The sequence below is a fragment of the Amblyomma americanum genome, chromosome 6, assembly GCF_052857255.1.
Source record: "Amblyomma americanum isolate KBUSLIRL-KWMA chromosome 6, ASM5285725v1, whole genome shotgun sequence".
In the NCBI taxonomy this organism is placed as follows: Eukaryota; Metazoa; Arthropoda; class Arachnida; order Ixodida; family Ixodidae; genus Amblyomma; species Amblyomma americanum.
Genome location: NC_135502.1, coordinates 52,132,509 through 52,157,488, shown reverse-complemented (window position 1 = coordinate 52,157,488; position 24,980 = coordinate 52,132,509). Strand labels below are relative to the sequence as shown.

The window sequence follows — 24,980 nt, the reverse complement described above, 5'->3', positions numbered from 1 at the left end:
AACCTGAGCCAAATAATACACTTCTACGTGCAACAGAGAACACACAATCACGCACGAAAGCTGACGAGCTCTTCCTGGCGACTTTTTCATGCTCGCACCCTCCTCCGTCGCTCGCACCTGCGTATACAAGTTGACAAGTGGTTATTGGTTAGTTTCTTTCGGACGTCAGGCAGCTACCGTGTCCGGGCCGATAAGCCACGTAACTCTGGCGGGTCGGGAAGCTCCACCCCCAGAGGTGGAGCCGGCGGAAGAAAGCCGACTTTCCAACGTGCTAAAAGTGACGAGAGGAGAGGCAGAGGCGCGAAGGCACTGAAATTCAAACTTTGACTACAGATAACTCCGATTCTACAAAACGCATTAAAAGATTCTTGCTGGACAATAATTCGTGAAGCGGCGTGCTTTAACAACTCAGGCATGACGCATCTTTATTGGAGCCCCTCTCAAAGCCCCTTTAAGTCGCCAGTGCTACGCTCTATGTGGGAACTGGTATAAGCTTCTTCTTCACCTCCCTATATCTATCTTTCCCCCTACCATGAAAATTAGCACTGCTTGTTTCAACTTAAACGCCGGACGCTTTCACACGGCAGCATTGGCTGCCCTCGATGTCTAGCGAGAGCACAAGCATAACAACGGCTGTCAAGAGTGCACGAACCATAAACAGATAAATCAAAGCCAATAGAAAGAGAAGAAGGGAAACAGAAAGTCGATATGGGTAGAAAACCGACCACAGCGCGCGATGCCCGGATTCATCATGCCGTAGGCCATCGTTATCGCGCATTCCCGCAGCTCGCATTTGTCGCTCGGACTGGCGAGAAGGGGGATCAATTTCACCCGGACGCGGCTCCCTCGCGTTGGCGTTCCGGATCGGATTGGTCGGCGATGGCACGCGGCCACGGTGGAAGCACGCGGCCAAGGGGCCAAGGTAACCGGGAGACGAAAGTCGGCGCGCGCCGGCGGCGCATCGCACCGTCATACGGTTTCTTCCGCCTGCCCCTAGATGGCGCCACACTCCCGCCGCGAAAGGTTTTTCATGCACGTTTTTGGTTGCCGGAGGCGTGGAGATCGCCATGCGCGCGCGCACGCTTCTTCACCCCCTCCCCCTCCAACGCTGTCGGGGTCGACCCCAGGCTCCGGAGAAGTGCGAGAAGTGTCAGCCGGAGCTTCGCGACCGGCGAGCTGCCTCCGCACTCCTGCGGTGGAGCCGCCTGTTGATCTCCAGGCTGTTTAGAAGCGGCTCCGGCGAAGTTGGCGCGCGCGCGCGCCTGTGTGTGTGAACGTGCGAGTGTGTGTTTGTGTGTCGTCCAGAGTTAACGGCGTGCGCTACCTCTTTTGGACGGACGGTCACGCTGTCTCAGCGCGTGTGAGGTTCTTAACCTCGTCCAGTTCTTGCCGTGGCAAGCACGCGGTCTTAGATCTCAAAGCTGACTGACACATCTTCGCTGAAGGGCCCAATTCGTCACTGCTCTGCTTTCAGCAGCACCTAGTCTCCGGGATCACGTGCTGAAAGGATTTCGGTGTTGTCACGTCTGCTAAGCGTCTTCCGTGCAGTGCGTGACGGTGGAAAGGGAACCTGTTTGGTGAAGACACAGAGGTGAGTCCACACCTGCGCTCTGTGGTCAGTGTGTGCGGTGGGCGTGCCGCATCTTTGTGAGAGCAAATCCGCCATCTAATTCTCTCCTGAAACTGAAACTATGCGGTATATTCGCGCGTTTTTAGTACTTCGTGGTGCTCGTTCACACGGAAAATGTACTGGGAAGAAATGAACATGCGATTCCCTCTTTATAATGCATCGCCAGACTTCCGACACAATTGTCCCGCTTGAGCCTAGAGCGAAATTTTTGCAGATCGTAACGATGGCCCGTGTTTCTGTCGTGATCGGACCGGCGACTGAAAAGAGCAGCCTTCACCTGGTGCAAAAATACGGGCATCAGCTGACGCGGCAACATTCACTTCATCGCAGCTGCGCCCCGAGCACCGCGTCCGTTTTCAAGGTCGACTGTCGATGAGTGGCTATCGATAAATTATAGCTCTCAAACTGATAGCGCGGAATCTTCGATTTGGTTCTTTTCCCCAGTATTTGATTGATTTCTTTTGCGCTCCTTCATTCGCGTTCGTTCACAACCGGCCAGTCGTTCCCGTTCGGCGACGCGAACTCGATTCACAAACGCGTGCGCGACACAGGCAGAGGCGCATTCAATGCCCGGCGGACGAACTCGGCGACGGCAGACAGGCCGCGAAGGCAGGTTAAATGTCAATGGCTGGATACAGTCCGCCTTGTCCGCGGGAATTTTTCGCTTCTTTCGCGCGCACGACGAACCATGCGTCAGGTCTGTCATTCGAACGGGCGCGGGCTTTGTGCGGCGTGTCGCGAACATTATTGATGACCTTTTCGGACGAGTGCTGTGGAGGAGGTCACAGACCAGCCAGCGGGGCTACAAAGAACGGTTTGGAGATTGTTCTGGCAGTGAGATGGCTGCTAGATCGTATGGTGTAAATTGTAGTTTAATGCGGTTTTTGCAATTTATCTCATTTATATATACGATAAAGCGCATAATCCCTGTAAGAGTACTTTCGCAGTTTAACTAGAATGCTTGATGGAACGATCTTTTGTACTCCGACTTTCCATTACTGTTGTGACTGTTGGAGCGGACTCTGTCCAACTGTACTAAGAGAAAAGTAAAGTTTGGCTCGAGGTACTGCGAGCTAGGTAATCGAAAGTTTCGAAAGTGCCTCTTGTGTCGTGCAAATATCCGTTATTCGCCGCACACGATGCTGTAACTCGCAGTTAAGCGAAAATATTCTTTGTTTTCCAGTTCCGGCTGCAACAGCTGCTGAGTATTTGCAGCGAACATTTGTTTTTATTCGACAAGTGTGCCACAAAGCATAGGTTACTTACAGAGGGAGATGAGGGTTTTGGAGAAAGTCAAGCGAAGGAATTCAGACTTCTGCTAAGAAACCCTCAAAGTTTGCTGGTGCAGCGATTATCGTGAATTGCTGGCGCATTTAGAGGAGAGTTATAGTTTCTGGCCATCTGACAAACCTTTGTAGTCCCGCATTCTCCACTAGTTCTTAACGGTTTAAGCACTGTGAAGCACGCAGTCTGCTTTCCGCTGGCGCACTTCGTTTTGATTCGTTTCTCTCTTTGAAAGCATTTCCTTTTTCTTTTACGAAGCACACATGTTAGTCCCGCGAAAATCACGGGATTAGAAGTTCATGATGCTGAGAAAGGGGACAGATCCTAATATATTTCATGTTAATTAGTCGTCGTATGTGTGTGCTGGTAAATAATGCGCGCTAGGATAACGACTTACTTTCGCGTCCTGCAACATTTTCTTCTCCTTTCGTTTGGCATGCATGCATGCATAGACAACATTCGTCCCCGATTCATCATAGAAGTCTTTATTGCTAAAAATCTAACGGAGGGTGCAGGTCCTTTACGGACGCAGTGAACACTCTTACAGTGTCAACGCAGTGTTAAGACCGAAGTTACATATACGGAATGCTTCTAATTTAGCTCGCATGGGTTCCGAATCTCTGTTGCTAAGCTGCCATCCAGCGCGTCTCCATGATTTGAACACTCATCTGCATCATCAACCACATCCAAGATTGGTCCCTAAAAATCGAGATGCCACAAATCATTCCTAACTTCTCTTCACGGCCTCAAGACAGATATCCGGTAAACATGACACTGCGGATGCGTGCTAGCATATTTAAGACCCGTCACCATAAAAGAAAAGCCTGGTTTTTTAATGGTTTTGCTTTCAGTTTAACTTCACATAGGGGCCTGGCAGGCGCAGATTCGTCATTAGCAGACGTTTACTTGGGGCTTGTAATGCTACCGGCATCTTCATTGTTGGTTCGAATGGTGTGCGCTGTTCATGTCGACGCATAAAGGGTGTGGTTCCGCGCCAGGAAAAACCATGAGGGCGATGAGCACGCCGAAAGTTAACCTGGTGGCAACCAATGCCCTCTGTATTATCTTGGCATTACATATTGCTACCATTTCTGCATACTTCAGGCTTTCTTCCACTCCGAGAAAAGGTATAGGATGCTTATTTCAAATGCGTAGCTTTTTGTAGAGCGAAGCTTCAGAACTCTCTCTGATCGATAGCCGCTGGCCGGTTTATAGTCTGGGTAGAAATGGGTGGAAAAGCACACTGCGCCCGAGTGGGGAATCGAACCGCGGAACATTGGCTTTGGATCCGGGCAAGCTGTGTTTCGAATATGGTTGAGCTGGAAGTGAAAGAATATACTCGTGCTGTTGCTTTTCATGCTCCTGCGGCAGTTAAAGCACTGCCCTTCCGCGGCGCGCCGTGGGCACTGTAACGTACTTGTCGCGTGTCCCTCGATACCCAGCTTGCAGTACTCATCAGCACCAGTGTCCTCTGCCATACTCGTCCCACTCACTGGTTCAGTTCCTTAAGGCCCTGTAAAAGCTGAGCGCAGAGAAGTCTTTGGGAGGTCCACCAATAAGACAGCCAGTGCTCTTTCTCTCAATCTCAATTTTATGCAGCGCTAGCTGTTAGTACGACTTGTGGTGGTCTCTTGTCATCCGAAACTGTTCACCCCCAGTCGAAAAAAAAAAACGACAGAATCCTGCCAAAACTACAGCAAAATATATTTTTGCTTTGTACTTTTAGTATGTCTGTTGTTACTACAACTTTATCGCCAAAAATTCAACAAAAATCTATTGTGACGACCGTAAGTTTCCTGCAGCGTTTTCTGACTGGGGCTCCTATGACGACAGCAGCACGTACCGCGTGAGCGCGCCGTCACTGCTTCGCTCTCCACTGCAGCTGACAAGATGCATGGGTGCTAGGAAGAAACTGGCGAGTCGCTGCGAACGCGAGCGAGGACTACATATGGATCTGGTGTTGCACGCCTGAGTGAAAATGTCAATGACGAGAGGATACAGACGTGCTAGCACGCGATGCCGAGAAGATGCCACAACGGTGCCGGTCCCAGTAGTGCGCAATCGCGAACCCAAAGCCGCCGGATGCGAGAGACAGGCGAAACACGATGGCGCCACTCGGGCGTTTAAGCGCCAATTCAGCGCCAATCCGTTCGGCTTTACGTGCTCGCTCAGCGGCAGGCACAAAAAGGTTCTGGGAATGTCAATCGTAGGTGTGCGCTTAAATTCATCAATAACACCATAGGAAGGCAGAGTTAAGCGACCAGTTGGCGCTGAAATTCGCTAACTCTTTGATGACCGAATTGTAGTTTTTCACGTCGCGCTAGGTTAAGTACATTCAGAATTACTTCGCACAGTGAGCCACCGAAGGTTCGCAAGGCCTTCCGACCCGTTGTGACCTGAGATAACATCCGTGCGAGAACGTCTAGCCGCTCGTGAAGTTTAATTGAACGCGACGGTTGCCACTTAGGCTCGGCTTTCCTTGAGTCGTCACCTGCATTCATGCGTTCCCCCCCATGGAGCGGAAGGACATGTGCGACGTTATCGTTCTTCAGTGGCGTTGCCTCCATTAAGTCGTTCAGTCTAAGTGGATACTCGTGACCTAATGGTGCAGATAAGATAAGTGATGGTTTTTTTTTTATTGGAAATAGGCGCTCACGTATGGCTGGTTCAAGTACGATCTGTTTTTCGTCTGTTTCCTTGAATGGGGGAAAGCACGTCGCATTACCGTATTCACCGTATTCGCTTTTTTACTTTTTAAATAGATACTCCAGAGTTAGCGTGGGCTGCGCAAACTTTGAATAATGCGCCCGGCGCCGCATTATTAATACCTTCGGCAGCTGAGCGCTGTCGTCCCGTTTTGTAGTCACGTCGGGGCCTGTATGCAAACAAGGTGCGAAGATTGAGTGCCGGCAAATCAGGCCACCTCCAGTGCTTATATCAGCGCTGACCATTGTGCCTCACGTTTGCACGCGAAGATTAACTGCGACGTCTCTGCGCCGGAGTTAACAGTCAGAAGCTGCTAGCATGTCATTGTTCTCAGTACCAGAGAGGGCTCCACAAAATTGAATAAAGCCATCACGCAGCCGGCTCTAGTTTTTTCCTTAAACGTCGTGCGTCGCGTAAACGTTTGTAGAGAGCAATCGACGTGTCTCACACACAGCGCGATGGCTAGCGCGACATAAAAAAAAAAGGTCACCTTATTAGAAGACAGCCAATGCTCGCCAATTGTTCTAGATGCAATGCACAAGGACGAGTTTGGAGAGCAGGGAGTAATATTAACCAAGCAACACAGATAACCGGTCCTGTATTGAAAATATACTGGCAAAGACCGGTCCAACAAAGGCCCATCCATTTCAACATTGGACAGATTACATGTGCTGCTTGGCTTAACGTGTAAAAAGCGGATAGTCGGAGCAGAGGCGTCAACATTTACGTTCGGCCGCGTTATAAATGCGATGTAAACAGCCACGCCATCCCTGGCAAACCTTTTCTTTTTCGAGACATTTATGAGGCGGCGGCGGACAGGTGTGCAGCAGGATCGGCGCTGAAAGTCGGGAAATAAACACGGCCCCGATAGACTGCGTCTACCATATATATATATATATATATATATATATATATATATATATATATATATATATATATATATATATATATATATATTATATATATATATATATATATATATATATGCTGGTTGTTACAACAAAAGCTCTTGTAGTAGTATCCTGAGGCATAAATCTTTTTGTACCAGAAGAGTGCTTTTTTCAGCTACATAATTTTCTATACTATACCTCCTGGACTTCTGTATCACAGAACTGGTTTTTATGCGACCACAAAGTGTCTGTTCTTGCGACAGATCTAGTTCTGACCAGGAAAAAGGATCTAATGCAAAATGCATTATTACAAGAAATGCTGTCGGTAAGACAATATCTCGTTAAAACGAAGCGACAAGCAAAAAAATTCGGCACATTTTGGGAGATAATCTGTGTTCGTGTTCGACAAAGATGTTGCAAGTTTTTCGAGCACGAAGCCGAGTAAAGTAGCAGAAGCAGCGCTTCGTCATTGAGTAAGTGTTGCAGGGAAAAAAAAAAAGCTTTTTGCACAGACAGTATTAGAGCTTTATACACGCTTATGAGACCATGCACAGATAAAAAAAAAGCATTTTCACTGTCAAATTCTTACGCACAAAGTCTTGAAGTAACTTGTGGAGAACTGAGGAGCCCAGAAAGAACCGATCAAAACACAAGCAAAACAACTGCGGACATCTTTGCCACTCTTCTGTGGCGTTCTCTCTTTATATATATATATATATATATATATATATATATATATATATATATATATATATATATATATATATATATATATATATATATATATATATATATATATATATATATATATATATATATATATATATATATGTTTAAGAGAAGTGGGCACTTCTACAGAAACACATTTATTTATCAACGTTTCGACCGCAGTGCGTTCTTCTTCAGGACTGTAGTGGTATCGCGTCAGATGGACGTTTTAAGTTTGTGAGCTACAGAAGAGGGAAAAAGGAGCGTAACAAGCAAATAGCAACAACAGTTGAAAAATTTATACAAAAATAAAAATGGGGGTGCGGGGAGCAGAGAGGGACAAGATTGAGGGAGGAAGCAAAAAATAGAAAGAAAAGAGAAAAAAAAAGGGGGGGGGGGGACTAGTAAGGAAGGACGGCCAAAAAAGGAGATGGCGAAGCGAGAGAAAGGGAGAGGAAGACGGTTCGGGGGACATGGGCAGCGCGGCAACCACAGGCGTACGAAAGCAAAACGTGCAAACAAAACACACAAACAAAGTGCACAAACACAAAGATGGGCGCCGCTGCAGATGCGTGGCCAAAGAGGCGCCGCTGCGCAAATGACGTTTTGCACGTTTTGCTTTCGTACGGCTGTGGTTGCCGCGCTGCCCATGTCCCCCGCACCGTCTTCCTCTCCTTTTCTCTCGTTTCGCCACCTCCTTTTTTGGCCGTCCTTCCTTACTAGTCCCCCCCCCCCCTTTTTTCTCTTTTCTTTCTATTTTTTGCTTCCTCCCCCAATCTTTTCCCTCTCTGATCCCCGCACCCCCATTTTTAATTTTTGTTTAATTTTTTTCAACTGTTGTTGCTATTTGCTTGTTACACTCCTTTCTCCCTCCTCTGCAGCTCACAGACTTAAAACGTCCATCTTACGCGATACCACTACAGTCCTGAAGAAGACCGCACCGCCGCCGAAACGTTGATAAATAAATGTGTCTCTGTAGAAGTGCCCACTTCCCTTAAACCTTTATCCTGCGGAGTCAACGCTACCTACATACGTAACACACACACACACACACACACACACACACACACACACACACACACACACACACACACACACACACACACACACACACACACACACACACACACACACACACACACACACACATATATATATATATATATATATATATATATATATATATATATATATATATATATATATATATATATATATATATATATATATATATATATATATATATATATATATATATATATATACAAGAAAATGGCAAGCCAGATGAGACGGTGAGCTAAACAATAAACTTTACCGAGTAAAGCATTTCCTGAGAAACCGGAAATGGGGCGGACTCCAGGAAAACTTCCTTGAAGTTACCTCACTGTGCCAAATTTTCGTCGGCCACACCCTTCTCATATGTACACACTTTCGTGCTTACGTGAAGTAAAGAGAAAAATTTCCCCACCCGGAGAACTCTGTTGCTGCAAATACTTTTTTGGTCTGCAGCGCGAAATGTTTTCATGCAGGAAATACGTTTTCATTCAAAAATGCTTTTCGAAGGGGCACATCTGGACCGCTCACTGCTTTTTAAGTCATTCAGAGACGCAAGCCCTCTAAGCAAGCTATAATTACTTTGTTTTTCACATTCTCCCTAGAGACACGCGAGCTTTCTAAATGCGCTGCGTTTTTTTATTATTATTGTTCTTAAGCAGTGAGCAAGTTGGGGCACTTGAAAAAAGCACCAATAAAGCTGCCTTCGCAACTTGATGGGCTGAGTTGCTTATGCGTCAGAAAGCACACCGCAACACATCTCACGAAGAGGAGCCGCTAGCTGTGCTTGGCTCGCTGGGTGGAAAAGCTTACAGCGCTTCTGGTGCTGAGCTCGGAGGCAACGAGGAGGAAACCACGCTGGCGGCGCGGTCGTCGGTTAGAACCAGCGGCGATGTTTTTGACAGCGCTGCAATTGCGTCAGGTCGTCGCGCGTGCGATTTGGTACGACCCTGGGGCGCTATAAACAACCGCCGAGGGACAGAACTAGCGCCACGGTCCTTTCATTTTTCGCCTTTTTTTTTGCTTTTTTTACTTCCACGCATGGTGCACGCGGTGCGCCTGTGCGTTTGAGCGTGAACTTCGTTGCGTCGTCAGCTGCGTTGCTGTAAGGTAGTTGCACGAAAAATAAATGGGTGGAATCCGAGAGCAAAAATAAATGAGGGCTAAGAACGGAGAGAGAGAGGGAGAGATGAGAAAAATAAAGAGAGAAGGAAGGAGAAAAGTGAAGGAAGAGTAGTACGGCTTCAGATTCACGCTGTTTGCAATCCGCTAATAACTCGGAGGCTGAGCAGTGTCCACTTGTTTATGCACTTATGGTGACTTCCAATCGCAGAGTTGGATCACTTCGGGAGCAACGTTTTCTGCTCTTTTCGGAGCAACTGTATTCCAAACGCAGATCTGAGGCACGGATCGCGTCTTCCAATCGTAGACAGGGAGCGGTTGCCGAGCCGAGATGGCTCCGTGGAGAAGTCGGGACTGCTCCGCCGAAATCGGCGGATCCGACCGGAAGTTTGCGTGACGTTCTTATTCAGCGGCGATAGCGGCGCCCTACATGCTCTGGCCTGCATGCTCTGGCCAGAGCAAGTGTACTCCAATCGCAATTTCAGGTCGCGCGCTCTGCGCCGGATTCAGGCGCTGTGCAGACCGCTCCGGGCCTGCGATTGGAATTCACCATTAGATCAGGTTTGATTTAGTCACGTTAGGCTTCGCAGAGAGACGGGAGCCTGTCCGCGCGCGCATCGCGAGAGCCGGAATCACGTCACGGGGTGCTTTTCTCTCCATGTATGGGCGTTCCCCGTAATCTGGGGCAGCTATCTTTTGCGTCCGCGTCATGATATTTTCCAGGCCAGTGGGCCGCCGTCAAATGTTATGGCGTATAATATGGACGTTCTTTCTCTTGCATGTGCGCTGGCCACCTTCTTTCCTTACGGCTGGCCCCTTCTTTTCATCCCATTATCCGCTTTCCCCAGTGGGCAGTAACCAGCGGTCGGCGGTTGCCGTCAGCCTCCGCTTCCTTTTTCCTACGCTCCGCTTCCGTCACTGGTTATCGTTAGCCTCAGTTAGCTTACGTTCCTTCTTACCTTAGGCTACCTGCTTTCTCTTCTTTCGTCCTCCTTTTTGTTTTCTCTTCTATTCTCGATGCCGCCGTTCCTGGATTCCTCCATATCGGGCGTAGCGACGCAGAAGCGACGGCCAGCCACACTGCCTTGTCAGCGCGGCGGGCGATCAAGCGAGACGCACTTCCGCTTCGGCAGGGCCGCTAAATAGTAACAGACAGCTTGCCGTGGGCGTACGCTTGGCGCCGGTGCGATCGGTTGACTAATGGGAAATGGCGACTATCGCCGTCGTAAACACGGTCGTCGTAAACAGTTTCGCCAGCGATGCGCATCAGCACCAGCGCATTGTTGTACCTGCCTCCGTATAGATAGGAACAAACTACAACTTTCTATATCGTTTCTGTACTAGCTGAATACGATCTGAAATTGCAGGAAATGTAGGACTAGTTTTGTACTCTACCTAATAAAGAGCGAGGGGGAAGTGGTAGTAGTGGTTTCGGTGTAGCACGTCAAAATCCAGTAGTTGCGCTGGTGGTACCGATTACGCAGTTCCGGTAACGGTCGTTTATGCTTTAAGCCCCCGTAGCTACAATCGCCGCGCTTACACCTCCCACGTTATAGTTGCTGTTGATTTCTTACTTTTGATGCCTGATGCGATTTCTGCGGCCCTGTTGTTCAGTGCGCAGAGTCAGTGTGCAGAATGAGTGTGAGAGTGTTTTGTTTTATTTATTTCATCAATCCTGCCAGTCTTCAAGGAATAGCCCAGGCAGGAGTGGGTTGTACAATGAAGAAAATAAAAGAAAAAAAACTCGCAACAAGAAGCACACTGGGTACAGATAAAAATAGGTCACATTTAACACAGTCAGCAAAGCAATAAAAGAGCAATACTTTTCATATTGCTTACGCAGAGATTAGCCTTGCACATAAAGTGAGTGTGTACTGTAGAGGTCTCCGGCTGGAGACCTTACGATCTCTAATGCAAACACAAAAAGTTGCAAGCAGTGTGTTATTGTGACATCGGATATGCCACAACAACGCCGGACAAGAGTTAGCGCTGCTGTGGAAGGAAAGTTTCGTGAGTTGACTTGCAGTGATTGCTCACGCTGTTGTAAACAGAATAAAAAGGAGCAGGCCGGTGGCCCAACTGAATGCTACACCGAAAGTGCATCCCATTCTTTCAGTCGACATTCGGTCAGCGATGTCAATGCTGAGCTCTACCTTTCTTTGAATGCTGCTGCAGATGTTACAAAGTTGCAGGGAAAACTGTTGTTACCATGGGGTCGGTTCTTGCTGTTTGCTTTTAATCCACTAATATCGCTTTCCAAGCAACACATGCATGAGATTAGGCGTAGCGCGCTCCTGTGCGAATAAACGCTGTCCGCATTAATTTACAATGCCACTTCGTTGCCATTCCATCCCACTTTCATTAATTTTGGATAAATGCATGCTGAGAGGGCAAACTGTATGCATTGCTAGAGGCGTTTGAGCATTGGTGATTTACTGTGTTCCAAAGTCCATGGCTCCAATTTCGTTGTCCGCTTCTTTAGCACCTCCTTCTATTAATACAAGCACATACCAAAGATCTGATACAGAATGAGAAATTAGGTCAAACTGCTACATTGAAGCCCGCAGATGGTGTTTGCGCTGGATATTTTAAGCATATCGCAATGTTAATTTCCGTGGTTATGATTATGAGGTTAGGTGAGGCGGTAAATCTCATAATGGAAGGCCAGTTCGTGCTTTATTCGAAATCTTGAACTCTACAGCAGTCTTAATCTTGCCAGCCGGCATTGGCGTACAGTTTTAATAATGCCGTGATGCTAACAGAAAGGTCACGGACATATGAAGTGTCTCGGCTCTGCTGAAGGCTCCACTAGATATTGGGCCGAAGCACTGTGGTTGTACAGATCCTTGTAACCAAGGCCGACGCAACTGACGCGTCACAGTTTTCACGGCACGACCTACACCGGCGTTGCGCCGTGCCCGCTATGAGAATTGCAAATGTAAGCAACCACCCGTGGAGCTCCGCGCTTGCAGCGCATGCAACTGGATCGATGTGCAGATTCATAATGTTTATTTGTTGACTTCGACATAAACACCTTCGATTTCTGCATTGGCTGCAGGTTCCTGATTTTTACGTTACGGTGTCGTGGTTATAAAATAAGCCAGATCGCGGTTCCAACAAGACAATGACATCAAAATACATCCTGAGAACAACACACATCTGTTTAAAAGCTGCGCGTGACTTTAAAGCGAGCGTAAGTGGTGGTGCCTTGTATGGAAGCAACCAACGACCATTTAAGGTCCCTTGTTTGCTATTCGAACTCTCTTGGCAAGAAAAGCCGCTTTGCTTGGTGTTCAAGCCAGAAGAACACGACGGATTTGATCGGCGACAAATCTTCGTTGGGCAATTGAGCAGTGCGATTTGAAAGTCTTCTTAGACATTGCAGGCTGGTTGCGAATAATGATTTCGCCATGCGCGTGACTTGGGTACAGCATCGGGATGCCTTTCTTCCGTAAATCACCGGCTTTCCGTCCCTTGACAGATGCGTACGCGTACACGGTTGCGGAGAGCGTTCGTGTTTTGCTAACGCAATAGGCTTAAGGACACCGTTTTTGTTGTTCCTCTTAAGCATTGGCACATACCCACGCTGGGGGATCGGCGGAAAAAATGCGGCATCGTCGGCGTCACCGGAAATCCCCAGAGAAGCAATCTATGTGGGCCACCTCGATCACGTGACCTTGTCACGTCATCAGGACCTGCTCATTGGATCTTGAGCAAACTGCCCATCGTGGCAAGGGGCAGTTCAATTGATTATTGGTCTCGAGAGGCCGCTCGGGAAGAGCAAACTGGGTCCCGCAAGCACCACCGGTGGCAGCACCTGCCATCACAGGGCAGTGGCGCATCGCTTAACCGCTGCACCACTGTGCCAGGAGTGGTATGAGGACTCCCAGGCATCTATGAATGTAAAGTTGAGAATTACCAATTGTACATATATGACAATAGCCCATTAACGCTACCTCCTCTTAACCTTAAGACGGAGCATATAAGTGTCCCCTCTAGTTGTTGACAGCGCGCACTTACTTTTTTACCTTACTCCAGCAGAGCAGAGAAGCGTTAATAACAACTGAGTACCATCCTAATGCAGCACGTGACTGTAATTCATAAGTGAACCTAATGAAAGGGAAACGCTGAAACAAAACATTTTACAGTAATGTACATTTTCAAAATTTCTCTGAACACGTCAACGATGCGGGGAATTCCCGTCAAAGAGGCTGGTTAATGGCTCGCGTAAATTATTTTTTTTGTTCTTTTTCTAACGCATCCGAGCTGCTTTGCTGTCGAGGTATGCCCACCCCACGAGCGACCTTTTTCCGGGCCGCAGAAAAAAATAAAAAGAGGAAAGTCAAAGAGCAGAAGCCGAAGAGCGGAACGAAGCCATTGCGCAGAGCTGAAAAGTTCAGGACGTGCACCATTGAGAGGAGCGCTCACTAGGAAGCAATACTATCAAAAACTTCTTTGTTCAAGAGACGCCGAACCCTTGCAAATGTACCGCTTTTACTTTCCGAAAGAGGCTCGCGTGACGGCCTTCAGCGAACGGCGTTCGCGCCGAGAGCGGCCATATGCAATCCTCGGTTGAACGTGACAGGCATACCATGGCTTCGCGAGATAAGGAGGCCGACGTGAAACCGGTGAGGCCTGAGCGCGGTTGCTGGATGCATGCAAACTGCTCGTTACACGACTGAATCCCATCCTTCCGTTGCAGCCCTTGCGTCTGACATGTAGTGCATGGGCCTACTTAAACCGTACGACGTGCTCTCGCAAAACTTAACGAAATGGGCCAATCTAGAAGGAAGGCAATAGGGACCTTTAGAATAGCGTCACCCTATTCTAAACGTCTCTAATGCTTTCCGGTGCATTTTTAGCGTTTCTTATTTTTAGTTTTTCGCGTTGTCTCAGACGTTGAAGTCTTACTTTAATGGGCTCTCCGCCCGATAGCAATTTCGCGTTTGCTTTCCTAACGTTGCTTCTAACGTTGGTTATCTATTGCTGTCGCTGCATGTGGCTGCAGGCTGGCGGACTGCTTGCGTTATCTGCTGCAAGGGCTTCCGGGAAGATTTTTTTTATTATAAAAATGATGCTCAATGAACAGACGCAACCAAGCCTCCTCTCGAGGCCTGCACACATTTCAACGCGACAGCGTTAAGGCTTCCGTTCTGCAGAAAATGGTCACATGACTTAGGTCACGTGACTTGTGGCGTCATCACAACCTGCCCACTGGATTGTGAGCAAACTGACCACAGTGGCAGGCGGCAGTTAAATTAATGATTGACCTCGTTCAGAAAGAGTAACCTGGTTCGCGCAAGCACCACCGGTGGCAGCACCTGTCATGGCAGTGCAGTGACGCATCGCTTAGACGCTGCACCAATGCGCCAGGAGTGGTGCGATGACTCCCAGCGATCTACGAGTGTAAAGTCAAGAGCGAGGAATTCCGCATATATGGGCATTAATTAACCCATTAAAGCAATCGCGTCATACACTTATGGCGGAACTAAAGTGTCCCTAAAGTCCATCGTTGAGCCAACTGGGTTAGTTGATAAGCTAGGTAACGCTTCAGTAACTTCCGAAAGACAGTTTATGCTAAGAAATAATCTTCAAAAGCTGTGCTTCGGAATAGAGGCTCAATATTGAGCTGCTTAAAAAAAGTTGTCGTGCAGCAAAAAGGGAGAGTTGTCTCTCTATTTTTGAGAGGCTTTTTCCTTTGGCGCAGCTGCTAGTTAAACAAAAGAGAACAGCTGCTCTAATGGAGTTTGGGAAGTCAGCGTCATACGCCCATGGGGACCTCTCTTCTTGGCTGTGTGTTTCCTCAGTACTGTGTCGTGTCGTAACACTTGCTGCCATTCCTCGAAAATATAATCCTTCTGCGCTCGTGTCAGTGGAACCTGTCTGCTGGATGACTGATTCCATTGCTCAGCTAAAACAGTAGTCCGGTCAGTGACAATGCCGTCGAGTTTAAAGAACCGGACTGTGACGTCAACGTTGCCCATTCCCTTTTTCTCCAGCTGTGCAGTAGCCTTCGCTCACAGAGCACTGTTTTCTACATCACTTACCCGAGGTACTGAATATATGCTTACATTGTGCCGTACTGCATTTCGCTATAAAATAGAAGCACTAATTCTGGCGCTTCATTGTCAGGGCTAGGCTTTTATCTTTAGCCGCGACACTCGTCCTTCTTTCAAAGTCGCCACGCAGTAAACGAATCTGAATTGTAAAGTCCTCTTCGTGTCGCATTCGTCGCCTTTACTTGTTTCCAGGAGAACTGCGTCGTAATTTCTGAAAAGGCGAACAGGTGGGCGCCCACGCGATCTGATTCAGGTGCCTGTGTCGGAACGGTGAAGAACTGTCGTTAAAATGCAGGGATTACTGAATGTCGTGATTCATTCCTGCAAAGATTCCGTCGGTCTATGCTTGACTGCTCCAATGCCCCGCGTGCGTTTTCTTTTCTCTTGTTGTTTTCGTTGTTAATACCTCTGCATGCAACTAGGAGTCGCCAGATTAAGCACGGGACTGGCTCGCAAATCGGTGCTCCAGCCTGTCGCTTGTGCGCCGAGCGATGCCCGAACAATGCCCAAGCAGTGCCGCCTGGCATTGATTAACAATTCCGCGACGACATCGTTTCGAGCGTGGCACGTGCTCTCACTACGCGACACAATCTCTCAGGACGGCGAGGCAAACGAGAATTGATTGCTCGTTTCGAAACGTTCGATACAGGCTGGGCTGACAACCGTTGCTTGTTCTTTCTTTTTTCTTTTCCCCTCGGCGAGATAATTATTAGGCGCGGATCATTGAACGGCTTCCGTAGTGCTGGTTCGTTGCGATGCCCGAAGCTAGCACCAGCCGCCGTAGCGCGTTTGCACGTGCTTAGCTGGGACTTAACAGCGACCACATATTTTGCCCCTGCAAGCGCATATCAGAACAAAATGCCTTCGACGTGTGATACATATCGTCTTTCTTTTTAAATGAGGGCCGTCATTCTTCAGTGTGCGGATGCAATCTTCGCAGCGCAGCTGTTAGTTCAGGGAACACGCCTTTATTAATAATTCTCTCACAAACGCTCATGATCACGCCATTAAGAAAATGGCTACAATTTAGTTTTTCGATAGGCGTCTTGGCGCCGGTTTTCATAACCGAGATGTTCGTGGCAGCTCGTGCTGCGGAGTTAGGGGAAATGTAGTCGTCTGAAGAAAGCTAATAGATTTTGTGCTGCGCAGCAGAAATTTGATGGTGATGATTATTTTCATGACGCAAGAACATCTGTGACCAAAAAGCGCCATGGAACAAGTGCTCTTCGTCTGCTCAAAGTGAGGTAAAAGCCCCATTTTCCGAGAATTCTTCGTAAAAAACATCGTGTGCCATACCAGGGGAAAACTTGTGCCCATTGTATCACCGGTGGGCATCCGGCGGCACTGGGAATCGAACCTCGCATTTCCTGCATGTGAAGCGGATGCTCATCCTAAAAGGCGCTACCGCTGAGGCCTTGTCTGTTGGGCAATATACATGTTTTGTAATGTGTGGAAGACTATCCCGCTGTGATTGTCTTGCGCATTCGGCGATAATCTTGAGCTATATGTGTGGTGTACAGAAATATTACTCAAAACTCAATTTTTATTGCCGATAATTCGGTGCATTGAAATCTGAACTGAAATTTTCGGCGATTGGACAGACTTTGCTTTTATAAATAGCAGGACGCTGTACAAAATGATATGCGCTCTTAGTTTATATTTCCACTTCACACAGCCGTACCTTCATCAATAATGTCGGGAAATCTTTAGTGAAACCATTGCGTCAGTCAAGCGGTTTCCACATTGAAACCAAATTTATTTTCTGACCAGTTCAACAACATTGGGTCTTTTTTGTAGAAAATTCAGTCTCTAGCAGGTGGGGATTGATCGCGCATACCGATGCTTTATCTTTTTTTTTTTGTGGCGCACGACATACGCTACAATATTAGATGGCAGTGCAGAAAAAAAACTTTAAAAACGAAAACACGAATTGGCATAGACGCATCACTTTTGAATTAATTCCAGTTCAACAGCCGTCTCCAGTGTTACATTAAATTGAACTCAAAATAAATTCATTGAGTGGTGATCATTGTGGCTCCTATTTTATTCTATTAGTTCATGAATAAACTGCCCGATAGAACGGGGACAGAGGCAGGAAACAGGTACACACACTGCGCTCTGTGTGTGTACGTGTTTTCTCTCTCTGTCCCCGTTCTATCGTGCAGCGTAATCGTTAACGATAAGCACCAACTAGCCCGCCAGAAAACCCTTTTGAATATATTCTGTTAGCCCCATTAAAATTTGTAATTACTGGTTGCGTAATCACATTGTCCGTAAATAGCACGTATGCAAAGCAGTTATAGTCAGTAACCGCTAAGGGCAGTGTTCATGACATCACTCCCAAGCGGTACACTATGTAGATTACGTATTAACGTAGACAAATGTTTGTTGGACAACTGCTATGACGACAAGAAACGATGAAACCTGGCGTGGCTAATTTGTACACTCTTACTGTTTACGTCCTGCGCGCACAACCAGTTAGTGGCGTTTCTGCAAAATTAATATTTCATATTGTCGCGAAAAGTGCGTGACGCAATCTGCGCCAGTAGACGAGACGTGCGAAACATGTACGGGCGGGAAACAAACTTTCTGGCGCCTTTCTTTTTATTGTTATTATACGTGCGCACAAATTCGCCCCTCAGCTAAAGCTGAATAAGTTTTCCCCTCATGCGTGGGGATTTACTCGTCGCAGAGTTCATCCTCATTTTCACATTTCACGCTCAGCCTATCGGCAGCGGCTCGTTTAGTAGTAGTAATTGGTTTTTGGGGAAAGGAAATGGCGCAGTATTTGTCTCATATATCGTTGGACACCTGAACCACGCCGTAAGGGAAGGCATAAAGGAGGGAGTGAAAGAAGAAAGGAAGAGAGAGGTGCCGTAGTGGAGGGCTCCGGAATAATTTCGACCACCTGGGGATCTTTAACGTGCACTGACATCGCACAGCACACGGGCGCCTTTGCTTTCTGCCTCCATAAAAACTCAGCCGCCGTGGTCGGGTTCGAGCCCGGGAACTCCGGATCGGCAGCCGATCGCCCTAACCACTGAGCCACCGCGGCGGGTAATTTCAAGTATTTTTTCTGCAATGTATGCATACCGTATCTCGCTGCATCCTGCTTCTTGGCCGTGAATGCGGACCGCTCATTGTAACGAAAAATCAAACGTGGCTTACGTATTGTTTTGCTTGCTTCGCGGTTTATTCTCAAGTTCGAACAATACGTCTGTCGCCAATAACGGTGAAGTACTTTTCTCGTCAGGGAGAAAAGAAAGCTTAGGAGAGGCCTTCGGTATCCAAGCTGTACAACAAAAAATGTGACCCAAGTCACGTGTTTTCGCAAACACTACTGGCTGTTGGGCCGGTGGCGCATCCAATAGTAAAGTTGGGCGCAGTGGCGCCGCCTCCTTGATTGTCTGCTGCGCATGCGCAAGCGCGCTCAGTCGGCGGCCAACTACGGAGTGGGAAACCTCATGTCCGGCTTCGAAAAACGTGACGTAACGACCTCTCCTAAATTCTTTCATTCCTCCGTGTTTCTCGCTCTAAGTTTCTCGCGTTGCTTGTAACGCGAACAAAAAACAATGGTGACAACTCGCATTTTCTATGGCATTGAAGAAGTGCCGACCCTGGATGTCGCGTATGTTATGCATCTGTTCTGTATTAGGAGAACATCATCATATTCATCATCGTCGATTTAACTATTTTCGCTGCTGGACAAATGACACTCCCGTATCCCTCCATTAACCGTTTCCTTGTTGTTCATTCATTAATTAACCCGGACGTTGTTGTTCACAAATATCCTAATGACCTTCTTTGTTCTTACGTCACATGTTTCGTCAAGTACGTCAGACTGTTCCTTGTCTCTTAAAAGAATTCTAGGGGAAGAGGGCAATAAACTGAGATTTACCCCTCTGTAACTATGCAACTCGTAAGGGCTGAAACTTAAATATATTAGCGGCCATTTCGTTAGAGTTCACGCTAATTTCAACGCCACAAACGTCTTTCCTGCCGCTGTTGTTGAACCCCTGTCCTAGGTTTAGCCGCAATAGGCAGGTATGTTGTGAAAATTAATTCGAGTTGCGATATGCGTTTCGCTGAGAGTGCAGTAGCGCCCGTGTTTTTTCGCGAAATTGCATGTTAACAGTGAGTTTATAACTATTTATGTGGCAGCACTTCACTTAACGTTTCGTCACTTATTTCTTGCTGAAAATTATGGAAGTTATTATTTATCGTAATGAGCTTTCTTTCTTTCACTCGACCTTATGGGATTCCCCTAAACATTTCTCAGAAACCTGGCAGGTAGGGTCGAGAGCGTATCGCGCGTGCAGCTCCGCCGTTTCAGTACCTGGCACGACTCGTCTCAGGTTGCTAACGGACTGCTCTCACATTCCCGAGAGTCGTGCTCGTTCCTTAACCTGGCTGCGGTAGCAATAATGACTAAAATAAAATTTTAGAAAGGGCTGCACATGGACGTGATCGAATAAACAAAGTGTTTCACGTAACTTGAGACAAGGAGCAAAAAAATTAAAAAGTGGAAAACCGCAGCTGGGTAAACCATGTATTCATTGTTTGCCGCCATGTGGCGCTCCTCAGTGTGCTTTTAATGTTTGGTTTAGTTAGCTAATTAACCAAGATTAATTATGCAAAACTTTTAGTGTTCAATTTAGGACGAAGTGCCTTTCGTTAAGTTATAGATGAGGTTAAAAAAGAACCGATCCAAATTTTTTCTTCCAAACTACCTCCTCCGTAGTCCTCTTTTCCGGTATTTAAAGACAGCCCCCACAATAAGAAAAAAAAAATAAACCTTGTGTATGCGCTAACGCGCTATCAGATTGCAACGCTCCCAACCGAGTTTTTAACTAGCACTAAGACAGTTCCGCAGTGAGCAGCCACTGCTCAGTTCGACGGGCTGCACAATGATACAAATAAAGAAAAGGGTAGCTACTTTTACCCATGAGGCTTTACTCCTTTTCCATCCTTCTTTTTTGTTTTGTGTGTTAGATAGCTCAATAGAAACTGCGTCGGAACCATCTGTCGGTGGCCTACCCATCATTTATCGCAGGTCACAGCGCGCGCTTCCCGTAGTCCGGCAGAACATGCTGACGCCTTTCCAAGCATTACAAGGAATTCGGACTGCTCTTAGACAGTGCCGCTAAGCCTAACGACCTATCACGTTCTGTTCTGCAGCCACCAGGGCGTTATCTTCCTTTCTTACGTGACGGATGATGTCAACGGGCCATTTTTTAACGTTCGAAGCCATGCGCCACGTGACGGCGCTCACTTCGAGACGGTGAGCGCGCTCGTTTCATTAATTCAAAATGCGTTTGGCATCTCTACAACACGTTAGCGCTAGAGCGCTGATCACGTTTTTTTTTCATGTTTCGCAGGCTTTCTTTAAGCGTTTGAGAAAAAAAGCACGTAGAAGACACGTTAGTAGAAAAAATGGATTGGTTATTTCTTAAGCGTATCTACTGTTTACCAACACGCGTTTGGCACTAAAGTAAATAATAATAATTTTGCATAAATATTATCAGAGAATACATATATTAGGCGGATTTAATAAACACTCAGGAGCGCCACGCGGCGGGAAACGTCGGTCTCACCCAGCTGCGGTGCACGGCTTTTTATTAATCCTTGGTTCAAGTTACGTGAAACACCTTAAGTTCATGCCCAGTAACCGGGATCAGTAAAAGCCTGCCCTTTTTGGCCACAGCCAGGAAAGAAGCGAGCGGGAAAAAGCGAGGCGGAGGCTGATGAGGAAGACGCCTAATGTGCAGCAATGTAAACACTGCAACCACTGTCAACACCCTAAGTTCATGCCCAGTTTCCGGGATAAGTAAAAGCCTGCCCTTTTTGGCCACAGCCAGGAAAGAAGCGAGCAGGAAAAAGCGAGGCGGAGGCTGGTGAGGAAGACGCCTCATGTGCAGCAATGTAAACACTGCAACCACTGTCAACACCCTAAGTTCATGCCCAGTTTCAGGGATAAGTAAAAGCCTGCCCTTTTTGGCCACAGCCAGGAAAGAAGCGAGCAGGAAAAAGCGAGGCGGAGGCTGGTGAGGAATATGCCTTATGTGCAGCAATGTAAACACTGCAACCACTGTCAACACCCTAAGTTCATGCCCAGTTTCCGGGATAAGTAAAAGCCTGCCCTTTTTGGCCACAGCCAGGAAAGAAGCGAGCAGGAAAAAGCGAGGCGGAGGCTGGTGAGGAAGACGCCTCATGTGCAGCAATGTAAACACTGCAACCACTGTCAACACCCTAAGTTCATGCCCAGTTTCCGGGATAAGTAAAAGCCTGCCCTTTTTGGCCACAGCCAGGAAAGAAGCGAGCAGGAAAAAGCGAGGCGGAGGCTGGTGAGGAAGACGCCTCATGTGCAGCAATGTAAACACTGCAACCACTGTCAACACCCTAAGTTCATGCCCAGTTTCAGGGATAAGTAAAAGCCTGCCCTTTTTGGCCACAGCCAGGAAAGAAGCGAGCAGAAAAAAGGGAGGCGGAGGCTGGTGAGGAAGACGCCTCATGTGCAGCAATGTAAACACTGCAACCACTGTCAACACCCTAAGTTCATGCCCAGTTTCCGGGATAAGTAAAAGCCTGCCCTTTTTGGCCACAGCCAGGAAAGAAGCGAGCAGGAAAAAGCGAGGCGGAGGCTGGTGAGGAATATGCCTTATGTGCAGCAATGTAAACACTGCAACCACTGTCAACACCCTACCTAAGTTCATGCCCAGTTTCCGGGATAAGTTAAAGCCTGCCCTTTTTGGCCACAGCCAGGAAAGAAGCGAGCAGGAAAAAGCGAGGCGGAGGCTGGTGAGGAAGACGCCTCATGTGCAGCAATGTAAACACTGCAACCACTGTCAACACCCTAAGTTCATGCCCAGTTTCCGGGATAAGTAAAAGCCTGCCCTTTTTGGCCACAGCCAGGAAAGAAGCGAGCAGGAAAAAGCGAGGCGGAGGCTGGTGAGGAAGACGCCTCATGTGCAGCAATGTAAACACTGCAACCACTGTCAACACCCTAAGTTCATGCCCAGTTTTCGGGATAAGTAAAAGCCTGCCCTTTTTGGCCACAGCCAGGAAAGAAGCGAGCAGGAAAAAGCGAGGCGGAGGCTGGTGAGGAAGACGCCTCATGTGCAGCAATGTAAACACTGCAACCACTGTCAACACCCTAAGTTCATGCCCAGTTTCCGGGATAAGTAAAAGCCTGCCCTTTTTGGCCACAGCCAGGAAAGAAGCGAGCAGGGAAAAGCGAGGCGGAGGCTGGTGAGGAAGATGCCTTATGTGCAGCAATGTAAACACTGCAACCACTGTCACTCCATTCTCAGAGTCGCATGCTAATGCACGACCGCTTCATACCGCTCCGCTGCAGCCGCGATCTGTTTCTTCGAGTTTTTATGAAGTCTTTCTTTTTTCTTTCTCATGAGGCTCCGCTGCTGAAGGGGCTACCGTACTCGCTTGATACGAAATCGGTTGTCTTGGGACACAAGCAGTAAGAAATCGTCGTTCTCCCTTGAAGACATCACGGATGGGCCTCGTTGTGGGTGATTACTGAGGTAAACCTGCCGCTATGCACGATTACTTTACGGCAAGTGCATTCGCTTTTGATTTGCTTTTTTTATTTTTTGGTAAAGCTATCTCGTCACGGCGACTATAAGCAGCTGAGCAGAGGAGGGTGTCGAAAAAAAGCGCTGTTTATTGTATACAACTTTAGTAACATCCTTCGTACGCCTTCCTGAACAATCCTGATTATGTTGGAGTGAAGACGGCGTGATAGTGGCTGCTCGAGCAAGGCAATCGCAGCGGACTACCGTAAACTACGTAACTAAACTGTCCCAGCCGGCGAACACAGGACTGGAGGTGGAGTTGACATATGGCGTTAAAGAAAGAAGGCCATTAAAAAAAAGCAAGCGTTCTACAAACCCTTGCCACGCTTGCCCGCCTCCGCTATGCTAAAAGTCCACCCGCCGCGGTGGCTCAGTGGTTAGGGCGCTCGACTACTGAGCCGGAGTTCCCGGGTTCGAACCCGACCGCGGCGGCTGCGTTTTTATGGAGGAAAAACGCTAAGGCGCCCGTGTGCTGTGCGATGTCAGAGCACGTTAAAGATCCCCAGGTGGTCGAAATTATGCCGGAGCCCTCCACTACGGCACCTCTGTCTTCCTTTCTTGTTTCACTCCCTCCTTTACCCTTCCCTTACGGCGCGGTTCAGGTGTCCAACGATATATGAGACAGATTCTGCGCCATTTCCTTTCCCTCGAAAAAACCAATTATTATTATTCACCTGACTTCACGGAATCTACTAAACGTATAGTAGATGCAATTGCGCCGGGAAATTCGGGATTCTTCAGCTTTGCATAGGAGCTGTAGTGGGCGCATTGCACAATATTTCATGTAGCCGGCACTCTTTGCGCAAGTGTTTCGCAAAATAAGCGACAGCATGCCGCTATTCGTGGATCAGGCGCTGAGTAGTTGAGCATTTTACGCTGCAGATTCGGCAGGATCTACGGGTTGTAAGGAAAGTGCTCACCATCGTTACACACTGATATCGTGTGAAGGCAAGGAGAGTATGCAGCCTTCTTCAAAAAAGAAAACGAAATATGAACTTACGCCTTCTCATCCAACAGCAGCTGAAAAAGGCAAAAACAATAGAAAACAGAGAGAGCGGGCACTCACATGGCGTCTGTGACTAAGCGAAGCGGTGAACTAACAGCTCAAACGATCAGAAAGGTCCCCCTTTATCTTCGCACAAGGTACATACAGGTCAACGTCTTATAACCTTCACGCATGTTGTCTATGAATATTCTGAGAAGAGTCGGTTGGTGCAGTAAATACCGTCATCCTTTGCTAAAGCTTCGGTGTCACAGGATTTGCTTTCGGCCGTAGCTCTGCGGCTGGCATAAACTCCTCACTGGTCCAAATATCGTCGGGATTAGGCAAGCGTTTCTCACCAATTTTCGATGTGATTCAAGGGCCAGGGTTGTTACCCCGCTAGATGACCCTACGCAAAACCAGTGGTCTGAATACTTTCGAAAAGAAGCGCACTTTATTTTGTGTACAGCTATGAAATAACCTTTCTTCTTGTCATCTGTGTATGTTTAGGGGCGACCTTGACTTTGTACCGCACGTGTTGACTCGTGCGTATTGCCGCCTTGTTACAATCGAGCTGTTTCTTGTTAGCACACGGAACAGCTGGCGAGGCAAACGCGCGGCCTGAGGTGATATTTACGCCCGTTAATAGAGAACCCTTTTCTTTGTTTTGTTTCCACCCGCAACGCTCGGACTGCCGCAGTAATTGCTGTGATCCAGAGAGAGCAGTGTCAGAGCTTTCTAACTAGCGCCATGCGTAACCTATTCTCGGTTTAACCTTATCTACCCTCCGTGTCCAGTAAACTGCATATAAAAAAAAAATTCTTTTATGTACCGATGTTTCAACCAGGCTTTGATAGTTGCCAAAGTGTAGAAAACGGATAAATTTCGGCCACATGGTGTTCTTTAGAGTAAACCGAGATCACAGCTCACGGGCGATTTTCTTTTTTTTTCTGCGTC

The 24,980-nt window shown here is 47.6% G+C and overlaps 1 protein-coding gene across 6 annotated transcripts in view; it reads left to right on the top strand.

Moving 5' to 3' along the window:
• Positions 1 to 1,105: 1,105 nt before the first annotated feature.
• The window catches only part of LOC144093441 (dopamine D2-like receptor), a 510,329-nt gene continuing 486,454 nt past the window's right edge, over positions 1,106 to 24,980 (top strand). For 2 of the 6 annotated variants that reach the window (XM_077626817.1, XM_077626815.1), the window contains exon 1: positions 1,143 to 1,591. The gene's annotated coding sequence lies outside the window, so the exon portion shown is untranslated. Of the gene's footprint in view, positions 1,592 to 24,980 lie in introns of all 6 variants that reach the window. The other 4 variants (XM_077626814.1, XR_013306275.1, XR_013306276.1 and 1 more) reach the window with 4 other exon arrangements.